Raw genomic sequence first — 11,140 nt, forward strand, 5'->3', positions numbered from 1 at the left:
ATTCTGGCTATGAGTCTTTATAAACACAGGGACAGTTATGAGAGTTTATACTCAGGCAGAGATTACACCACTGGCAAATTCGAGACATCAACGCTCGTGAAAAACTGTGCTAAAAGGAAGCCAAAATTCCCTTATGTAGTGAAACACTGCGATTCATCAGAGCGCTGTTACTCCTTCCTCTGGGGTTGCCCACAGTGGTCGGCAAGGCTTTTGCATGGACGTTTCCGGCACTGTGAGATACGCAGAATATTGGGCTGCCACAAATTATTGTCTTTACTGACGTGCAGATTACATCATAATGTTGAAACGGTGCCTGCTCTAGTTTCTCGGGGAATTGAGACAGAGCCAAAAGTGAGCAGAGGGTCTTGGCTCCCATCCCTGTCATGCTCATATTCTGGAGACGTACAGAAAACTCCTCTGGAGTTTTAATATGAGACTTGGCCAGTCGGCTCCAGTTCCAACAGAGTTACCCCCCTATTTCAGAAGATGAAAGATAGCCATGCAACATTATGAAGGAAATGAAATTTTTCGTGTTTAAGTATTATGGTAACAGACACGGTTTCACACCATTTTGAAAGAGTCAGGATCTGAGGACCTTTGGGATTCTAACCAGACGAACATCGAGACAGGCATTGTGACCACTGGGAGTGACCTGGTTCAGGGAAACAACATGGAAAGAGAATCAATACACATATTGAGTCAGTGTTAAAAATATAGCTTTAGATGAAATTATAGCCGCTTAATGGGTAGCTTCACTAGAATCTACAGTCTGACGCCAGGTATTTGCTGAAGCCCCCAGGACGTATCTGTGCTTACAGTTATGATGTGCGACAGCAGAGACGCTGAAGATTGTGCCTTTGGCCTCTCCTATCACTTGGAATTTCCTACTAATGAATAACACTTTAATGAACTCTCCCATTCTGCCTCTTTAAGCCTGCTGCACCATGATGAAAGTGTTCGCCTGACGGCTTCATTTTCTTTTTGGCTTAAGCGGCAGCTTCATTTAGCTACAGAGAGGTGCATTCTGACTCCCCACAGATCTAAAGCCCCAGCCAATGTCCAGGGGACAAGTCTAGGTTCCAAACAATCAGCAGGGAGAGCGTCACTGTGTAAGCCTAATTAAATATGCAGTGCTAGGGCCAGTCCAGTAGAGGGAGATAGTTCCGCTTGACTGAACTGTGCAAAGGGAATCTTGACAAGGTCTGTTGGGAGAAACTGCCAGGGTGTTGGAAAATTCAGCCTTGTTCTGGCACAGCGACTGCAGGGTAGATGGTATTTCCAAGCAGAAAGAGCCACATTGGAGAGCATATTCACGGGGGAATTAGCATTACTTGATTAGGAAACTACAATCTCATTACATAAAGTGTAGAGAGGGTTTATGTAATAGCGGTAGAGAGGAGCCAAGAAAGATAAGGCTGGAAAAATAGTGGCAGATGGCGAATGATCCCTAAAGCTGTGCAAGGAGGCTTTGACTTGGTCTCGCATCTATCAGGGAATGCTGTGGATGAGCGCGACAGGCTTGGAACCAAATCCATTGCCTGGTAAATTTTGTGGAGTGTGTAATGAATCTTGCAGAGATGTCAGGGATAACTATGACTTTACAGGATTGCAAATGTCACGATTCAAAGCGGCTACGGATGTACTCTACTTCACCCCAAGCCCCCAACAGCAGGAGTATCTACACTTCATTTTCGCACCATAACTCGTCCAAGGACAGTGGTGCGAACTCACGCCCGCTCTCTTGGGAGTAGTTGGGGTCTTCTTCACTCCTTTTTCTACGGCTATGATTGCCGCCTTCCTAATTCTTGTTGCAGCTTCTCTGAATCAGATTAAAGCTGTGACCTTTTAACCAAAAATAAGCATTCAGAAGTCTCACTGTGATTTAAATTCTGAGCACGGAACAACCTTTTTTTTTTTTTTACCTAGACAGGCCGTAGAGTGTGGAAAATTGCTGGAACAATTTGGGAGAGAACTTTCTGTTTTCAATTGGCATCAAGTGACGATATGTGAATTACACTTTTTGTTCCTTGGTGTTTGGGTGTTGTTCCGTTTCTTACCGTTCACTCTGCGTCCGGGAAAAAACCAGAACCACCCCAGTGACATTTTGACGCACTTCCTGAAAGATTATCAGCCAAATCAGACACACTTAAGATGCGGTCCAGCTTATTTTTACAGCTTACAGTTTTGATTTATTTTCCCGTTGCTCTTTTCCAAGCTATTATTTTACTGGCAGCATAAAAAAAAAATTGGACCTATCAATCTATCAGAAAGTGTTTTGGAATCGGTATCCTGCTCACTCACTGGAAGCCAGCTTGAACTCATCAGCGTGGTTATCAAAGCAGCAAGGTTTTGTCTCTTGCAAATCACTGGGAGATGACTGCAGGACTTGAGCAGGAAACTCGGGGCTCAACCGGGAGAACAAATTATGGTTGACTATTTATTTTGAAACTGATTATCCTAAACTAACTCAGGGCTCACATCAGAGATGTCAGAGAAAATGGGATATGTTTCATATAAGATTAAGCAATTAACGTCAGGCAACTTTCTGATTGCTGGTTGCATCTCTTAAACACATGGTCCTTGTTAGAGAAAGAAAATGTTCACTTTGTGGAACTCACGATTTTTGTTATTCTTCTAATTATTATGTAGCAAGGGCTTGGTCATGTGTGACTAAGCCCAGAATCCTGACACACTGCATGAGGAGGGAAATGGGCCTACATTTGTTATTTTCAAAGACAGAGCTCATGTGCTTTGCATAGAGATGATGGCAGTTAACATATAAGCTGTTAGCGCTGTGGAGAAGAATCACTAAAACATACATAGCTTTAGTCTCAGTGACATACCTTGTGCTGTACTGTTGCATGGCTTTAAGCTGGGGAAGAACCTCATTGGGGACAATGGTAGGAATGGACACCAAACACACGGTTCTTACACTTGAGTGGAGCTTTTGCCTCAGATGTCTTCTGAGGTCCTGGGAAAGAGATCCAGCTAAAAGAGCTTTGAGTTGAGGTGACACGATCTTTTCATGGGGACCCAGTCTTTAACTATAGCACAAGAAATACTAAGGTAGACTTTTTACCACTTACAAGTGTGGATAAGAATGGCAGGAATTACTGGGTCACACAAAAGTTGCTACTAGTGAGGGATCAGCCAAGGCCAGGAAGACCATTCTCATTTGGGGGACCATGAGAGAACTAGGTGACCTGAATGGTCTTCACTTCACAGACTGGGAAGGAAGTGGAGTGCTACTTCTGTGGAGACCACCAGAGGCCTGTGTTTTGTATTCGGCATGGCCGTGTCATGGCTGAGGTGTTGTGAAGCAGCAGCAAAGAGCCTCTCTTCTGGCAAAGGAGCCTTCCAGTCCTGTCATAGAGAAAGTAAAAAGTCACCTAGATGCTCAGCCAGAGCAGGGGATGTGTATGGTAGGGAGGATTGGGATGAGGATGTGTGCCGTGGGAGGAATGAGGTGAGGACATGTGTAGTGGGGAGAGGTGAGGTGAGGTGTATATAGTGGGGAGGATATGGAACTGCTGTTGGTGGCTATGCATTTCCCAGGGGCACAGGTACTGGGATCTCAACTGACTTCGTGTGAATTCAAACAAGTCACAAGAGTGAACAGAGTAAACGCTCCCTCCCCGGGTCTCATTTCTCAAGTCTTCACTATCCCTTTGATGCGACTGTGGAAAAAAAACCAACACTTTCTTCCAAGGCTTAGTTCTTAGCTCAAAGGGAGCCCCATTTTAAAGACAATTCATAGATGAATTATTTGAGTTTGAATGACTTACGAATCCTGAAGCAAGGCAACCGAGAGACGACTGGAGACAGGCCTCAGTGGAACTGCTTCACAGTGGGGCTGTCTGGGACTCCCATAAACTACGGCCTGGTGAGGAAGAATAAGCAGGCAGTAAGGAGAAAAAATGAAGTAGTCTCTCTTGGCACGAAAGTCAGGGGTCTTCTCATTCAGACCCCCGAGTCTAGTTCTAATTGCATGTTATGAAATCCATCCAGCATCCTATCTCAAAGTCCATCTGCTTTCACCCAGCACGGCCTACTCTTAGCACACTGACTCCTAAATTCTTCTTTCCATTCCTGCTTTGTCAGTAGAAAACGCTTCCATTCTGCTAACCTATAAACTTAAAAAAAAAACTCATTTCTGCCTTAAAACTTAAAGATATCTAGAAAAAAATCACATGTAGATTCTAGATTTTTAAATAAATTTTTTTCTTTGGGAATTTCATGCACGAGCACTATATTCACATCATTTTAATTTTCTCCTGTCCAACTCCTCCCCAACTTCTCACATTCCTGAGATCTTGTTCATTAGTCGTAATTGTTATATATGTATTTATTTAGGATCCATGACCTAAACATCTCTAGTAACTGGATAAATTTGAAGTACTAAGCATGAATTCCCTCCTTTTGAGTAGGCTTTAAGTTTAATTAGATGGGTGTTGGTTACCTCCAGGACAAAAGTAACACTATTATACCCTTGGGGGATATCTTACCATGCTGGTCATTGGAGTTCACAGGATTTATAGTTGCTTGTGAATACCGAGGTTTTTCTTCCCTTGTCAACTTGCTTTATACCTTCAGATACCATAATAGCTAGTCCCCAAGAATAAAGCTTTAGGACCATTTCAGATTGACATCTCCATGTACTGCATTCAAAGTGTATGGTGTCATTAATAACAGGGTCTGACATTCATATTCTGGAGACAACTAAAGGCAACAACAATAGCCTATGCTGTTTATGGAGTCTCTTGAACAACTTGAAGCAAAATTTTCCATGCCTGGTAATGGGTTCTAGAATTCTGTAAATAATTAAAGCATGAATGCATATTTGACATGAAGCTAGAAGAGTCTAAAGAAATAAAGAGAACAAATTGGAAGTTGTGAAAAAGGAGAGTGGATGGAATGGGGTTATGTCTCAGAGTATATTATATGCTTCCATAAACTGGTTTTAATGAAAACTGAATACATAACAAATATATGCCAATTAAAACAATATCTTAAAAGGTTTTAAATAAACCCTTTTATATAAATATTAGTCCACATTTCCAATGCTATAATGAAATCCCCGAGGCATGCTAACTTTATAAGTAAAATAGGTACCTCTAGCTCATAGTTCTTCAAATTAAGGACCCACTGTCATCTCTGATAAGGACCTCTTGGTAGATGGATTCACAAGTGAGAATTTGTATTAAGGAGGAAGAAATTATATATGAGAAGAAAGAGCCTGGGAGGAACTGGATCGCAGTTGTTTCAAGGGTATGTCCCCAAAGTCTCAGGTTGTTTCACTTGGTCTTCTCTTAACTTGTCTCACTGGAGATCAAGTGTCTAACACACAAAGTCTAGGGGACAGCTTTAGCACTACACAAAACACAACACGTTTTTAAGTCATTCTGCCTGTTATGCCCCAAGTTGAATGATGAGTTGTTCTTTATCTACTACTGAACCTGCAGAATCAGATCACACACCAGTTCACTCTTGGGATACTGTAGATACTCCCTGGTGCACCTCCATTTATCCTTCACTCTACTATATTACACTTTAGATTATTTACCCATTTCTTGGACAACACTTGATGCCTAGTGTACCTGGTCAGGGTCTAGTTGGTCCTAAGTCAAGAAAAAGAAGCTTCCTACCATTCACTGGAAGAAGAACTGCTGTGCTCACAGTACCCTAGGATGCAATGCTTTCCACATCAACACAGTTGTTGCTGATCCCTGGGGTATGTTGCTTCCCCCTCCTCCCCGTCGTCCTTGCTAATTTCTACTAAGAATGATGATTTGATTCTCACCACGCTGGTAAATGACCTTTAAGAGCTGCAGACCTTGAATAGTTCTGAGATACACATCTCTGAGCTCAGAGTGAACATTCAATAAATATTTGAATTAAATCACATTCTGTCATATTAATCTCAATCTCTTTTGGGGCTTGCAAGTATTGTCCTTTAAACTATGGTCTGAGGTCCTTGGATTTTAATAAATGCTGCTGAATTCGATTTTACTGATGGATATGTTGGAAATACAGACCATGCATTTAAAAATTTTAAACCATGCTTGCCCATGGTCTAGCAACATCAGATTTAAGCCAAAGGAAATTTATGCAAAGTTTTCTCCTCTCTAAGTTCCTGAAAAGAGAATAATTGATGGGATAACCTCCTGAGTCCACAATGCTCTTCCTTTTATTCCATTGGTACCTGGGATTGAGCCCAGGTCTTTGCAAATACCAGCTAATTGCTCCACCACTGTGATAAACTCCCAACTTCTAACTCTGTCATTTTTATATTTTAACAAGATTATTGAGCTGTGACACCATGTAGGAGGACAATTAAAAGGATGGTATTTCCTCTCCTACTTCTTCATTTGAGTGAAAAAATGGATCAGCATTTAACAGTACATGACCCTTTGCTACATGAAATGTCACAGTGAGTGATTAAGCAGTTGTGCAGACGGTTATCAGTGTTACAAGAGCCATAAAGATGGGTGTGCGGGGAAGGGGGCTTCCAGATGGACCTTGAGTGTGGGGAGAGAATTTTAATTAAGGAAGATAACCTCCCAGAAGAGCTGGGCTCACTCCCCATGAATAATGACCTCAATCATTTTTTTTTATGTATCTTTGAGTTTCTCTCCTCCTGTCAAATGAGGAACTTGGATGAGACTTCTCTCAGGGATACTTAGAGTTACCCAAGATATGGAAGGGGTTTTTTAAAATCATAGGATAAAGGATTATGACCACAACAAAATAAGAGACTGACTACCTCTAAGTGGGGACAGTGATGGAAGTCAGGGAAACTCCTTAAAACACAGAAGACCTTAAAGAGTTAGGTAGTACTATATGCCCAAACATTGTAGATAAACATTTATTTTTCATTATTTTATGTTGAATTATATTTTAATTAATATTGATTAGCATAGCAGGTAACATGTTTCAGCATGGCATTCTCTCTCATACACACACACATGCATACAAACATGTACACACACACACAACACACACACACACACACACGCACTCACACAGTATATTTTTCATTCTCCAAACCTCTATGTTCCCTGCTTGCTTCCTTCCTCTATGTCCATTTATACTTTCAAGCAAGATGAATTTTGCAAAGAAGACTGTTCATGTAGTTTCTCTTCATCAGGCATAGGTTCTAACATCAAAGTCTAGAAGGGATATCTTGGACTCAGCCTGAAAAATAGGCAAAGTTGAAGTTAAAATATGTGTTGTACAGAAAGGAGAAAGTGTGCCTGGCTGAGTTATAAACCTTCTTCTGGAGGGAAGCATCAGGTAATGCCACACCGTCCACTGCTCCAATCTTAGTCATCACATGTGGCCAGTGGTGACTTCTCTAGATAGACAAATGCAGGATACTTCCTTTGTTGTGGGACACCCCCCCAGGAACTCTGCCCCAAATTCCACATACAGATTCCAGAGTGAGATTGGAATGAAGCAGACCCTTGCCTTTCCCAAGATATCTTTGGTTTTGCAATATGTAGAGGATCTTAAATGTTGGAAGTTTGGTTTAAAGAGAATTCATTCCAATGTAGGTCAATTAAGATACAAAAAGTCACACTTCACTTTCATTTTTAAATAACATAAAGAGCAAAACTCGCAATGCCTGCATGTGTGAGGAGTTTCTGTTTTTAGCAGCTCAGCAGTTGAGCCTCCATAAGAGCTCACACCTCCTCCAGTCCGATCTGATGAACCTGGGACCAGAACTATGCTCCTGCTCTCAGTGTTGCTCGTGTGTTCATTGCTATAACAACCAGAACCCTTTGTCATTTTTTTCTTTGGGCTGTTCGTCTTTCTGTTGAGTCTTTCTGGTGCCTCCTAAGGACTAGGTTGCAAAGTCAGTGCTGAGACAGGTTGGAGAGGCTGGCATCTTGAGGGGAGGCCGCCCCATTGGCCTTGGTTTCATAGAAGACACAGAAATATATGTCTAGCTGTTTATGACTTTTTAGACTCAACTCCTTTTCCTAACCAAATAGCAACTTAGAAAAAAGAGTTTTGAAGTTCATTGAAATAAGTAACTCCTCAATCAAGAGGACCCGATTAGTCTACTTTTTAGTTTGTTTGTCTATGTATATATCTGGATTCTAGCATGGCCCAGCATTCAGTATGTAGGTCAGAGGACAAATTGTCAGAGTTAGTTCTCTCCTTCTACCCTGGGCCCCAGAGGTTGATCTCAGGTTGTCGGGAGTGGTGGCAAGTCCTTTTATGCATGGAATAATGTCATTGGCGCTTACTTTATTTTCTGGATAAAGCCTGGTACAGTTTGATTTTTTTTCCCCCTGGGAAGACATAAACAGACGTATATTTATCTTAGATCCAACACAGTAGTGACAGACCTAAGAAATGATTCCACCTAACTTTAGCTTAATGAACTAATGAGTTATTAGTATTGCCTCCAAGAGTATACATAAGGAATATAGATAAGTGGTATCTCACTTAGTATATTGAGCAAGATAACTCACAAGCAGCTATGTAACCGAACAACCCACATTAGCATGGCTGATGACTCATGAGGGCTGTATCCCTAGAGGTATCTGAATGAATTACAAGCAAAGAGACAAGTGGAGCGAGTTTCCTCCCTCCATGAAATTTCTACTGTGGGGGTGGGGTTGGGGGTGGGGTTGAATCTTGTAAGTTTTAGGAGCTTTCAGAGGCTTGTGAGTTTCCTTCACTTTATCATCTTGTCTTCTTCCTCTATCCAATAGGAAATGTTTCAATTTTGAGGAAATGCTTATACAGATTCTGAATTTCTATATTTCTATGAACACATATCCAGAACATGACCTTACTTGAGACTTAAAAAGACAGCACAAGGAAATTTTGGTCCTCAGTTTCTTAGCTACATTACATAGCTGCCACCTTCCTTTTCCTTGTAATCTTCATATGAACCTGTTACTATGTCCCAATACAGGGACCAGAAGACCAACCATCTTCAGCCACATGAAATATTACTTCCCCCACTATTCCATTTAGCTCACTAGACATCAGAGGGAATTGTGAATGGCTGCCTTTATTTTCCATATTTCCAAATATCAACATAGCCTTTAAGCTAAAATTACTTCCCTCAACCATTACTTAGTAATCTATTCTCCATACACTAAGTGAGATACTGAAGACACTCTAATACTACGATAAATTAGATGTACCTTTGAAGAGTTTCAAGCCAGCTAAAGAGCAGCAGATACCTGAAGTCAATATCACCAAGTTTGCTTTCTTTGCTGCAGCTGACATTGTTAGCCCAGCATTCATTCATATAAATATTGAATAGCTACTCTATTCAGAATGAGCCAGGCTCTGGCAAACCCAAGTCAGAAGTTTGGTTTGGACAACTCCCAGGTGCACTAAGCATAACCTCAGAATCCTTCTCAACACAGGGCTCTGGGTAGTACCAATAATCTCCTATGATGGTTGAGGAGAATTTTAGTCTCTGAAAGAAAGAGCAGCCTGAGAGAAAGAACAGATTCCTTGTTTGATAGTATAGCAAATACTCCACAGAGGTAAGCTGTAGTTGACCTAACTGCCTGGGAAGTCAAGAACACTTCTGGAAGAAAAGGCAGCTTCTGAGGACCCGAAGTAAGGTTAAAAACACATAAAGCAGAGCTGAGGGGGAAGAGAACCAGAGAGAGAAGCAGAGTCCTGGCATGTGAAAACCATTCTGTGTTGGTTATTTCTACTTGTGTTAGTGTAACAAGTTCAGAAGCCATGACACATAAAGACAAGGCAATTTGCTCAGGATCTCAGGGTTATTCAGTGATAGAGCCTAGAGGTCCATCCACTCCCCAAACTGCTTTGAACATGAACATTGTTGAAATGTCATCCTTCAACAAGGCCTGGAAGATGCACTCTTGTTTTTGTTTTGTTTTGTTTGTTTAAGATGATGCTTGGGAGACTAATTCTTTAAGAAATCATTTCTGTACTTCCTGTCTTTTCCTCTTGTCTTTGGATATTTCCACTGTTTGCACACTGTCAATTCCACTCCTTTGTTCTTGTAGCCTGATAGGCAGCATTTCAAATTTCTAAAGCACCACACAATTTATCACGGTGTAAAGAATATAAATACTTTGGGCTGACATACTGAGGTGACTTGAATATGCTTGGCCTAGGGAGTGGCCTTGGGGGTAGGTATGGCCTAGTTGGAGGAAGTGTACCACTGTGAGGCTGGGCTTTGAGAACCTCCTCCTCCTCCTCCTTGCCTAGAAGACATTCCTCTCTGGTCTGCTTTTGGAATAAGATATAGAACTTTTGGCTTCTCCAGCACAAAGTCCATCTGCATGATTCTATGCTTCCCAAAATGGTAATAATGGGCTAAACCTTTGGAACTGTAAGGCAGCTCCATTACACATGTCCTTTATAAGATTGTCCTTGGTCATGCTGTCCCTTCAAAGCAATGGAAACCCTAACTAAGACATCCTCCATCTCCACTAATGTAACAAGGGGTCGAAACATCCTGAATTGACAAAGCTGTAGTTATTATGGCTGGGGATGGAGACCAATAACCAGAGGCTGAGCACAAGCATCAATGTCACAGAGCTGGCTTAGTCTCCACCCTGAGCCATGCGAGGGTGTCTTCGTATTTTTCATTGTCTTTGAATTGAGACATGGGCACACTGCACACTCATCAGGAATAGGAAATTTGCCTGCACATACACATAGATATTTGTAAGGTGACCCTAACCTATCGCTGATATCAAAACAAAGAAAGTGACTGGCCCCCAGCAAATATCCCACAGTGTCTCATGGGGAAGCACACCACCTCATCATGAGGCTGAGATTTCTTTGTGTGCTGTAAGAATAAGAACACAATCTAACTTGTTTATACTTCATACTATTGCTGTCTTCATAGCTGCACACAAATTTAAATAATAATCGTCATCTGAAGTTTTTATTGTTATGAATATGTCCTTTATTGCTAAAATTCATTCTTGCCTTAAAACTATACTGTATAGTGTTAACTAAGTGACTTTAATACTCTGTCTGTATCCTTTCTCTGAATTTACACAAATTATAAGTCCACAGACTCAATACTGATTTAATGCCCAATCAGTATAAATAAAAATAAAGGCAAATCTAGAAAAATTGTAATAAGATGGATATATTCAAATGACAAAGAGAAAATTCACAA

The 11,140-nt window shown here is 41.2% G+C and overlaps 1 long non-coding RNA gene across 1 annotated transcript; it reads right to left on the reverse strand.

Moving 5' to 3' along the window:
• Window positions 1-510: 510 nt before the first annotated feature.
• On the reverse strand, window positions 511-1,057 carry LOC134479969 (uncharacterized). The gene is made up of 2 exons (XR_010054042.1): window positions 817-1,057; window positions 511-652 (listed from the first exon to the last, which is right to left on the reverse strand). It is a non-coding gene; the product is annotated as an uncharacterized LOC134479969 (long non-coding RNA).
• Between the last annotated feature and the right edge of the window lie 10,083 nt (window positions 1,058-11,140).

Source organism: Rattus norvegicus, chromosome 8 (genome assembly GCF_036323735.1).
Source record: "Rattus norvegicus strain BN/NHsdMcwi chromosome 8, GRCr8, whole genome shotgun sequence".
Taxonomy (NCBI): Eukaryota; Metazoa; Chordata; class Mammalia; order Rodentia; family Muridae; genus Rattus; species Rattus norvegicus.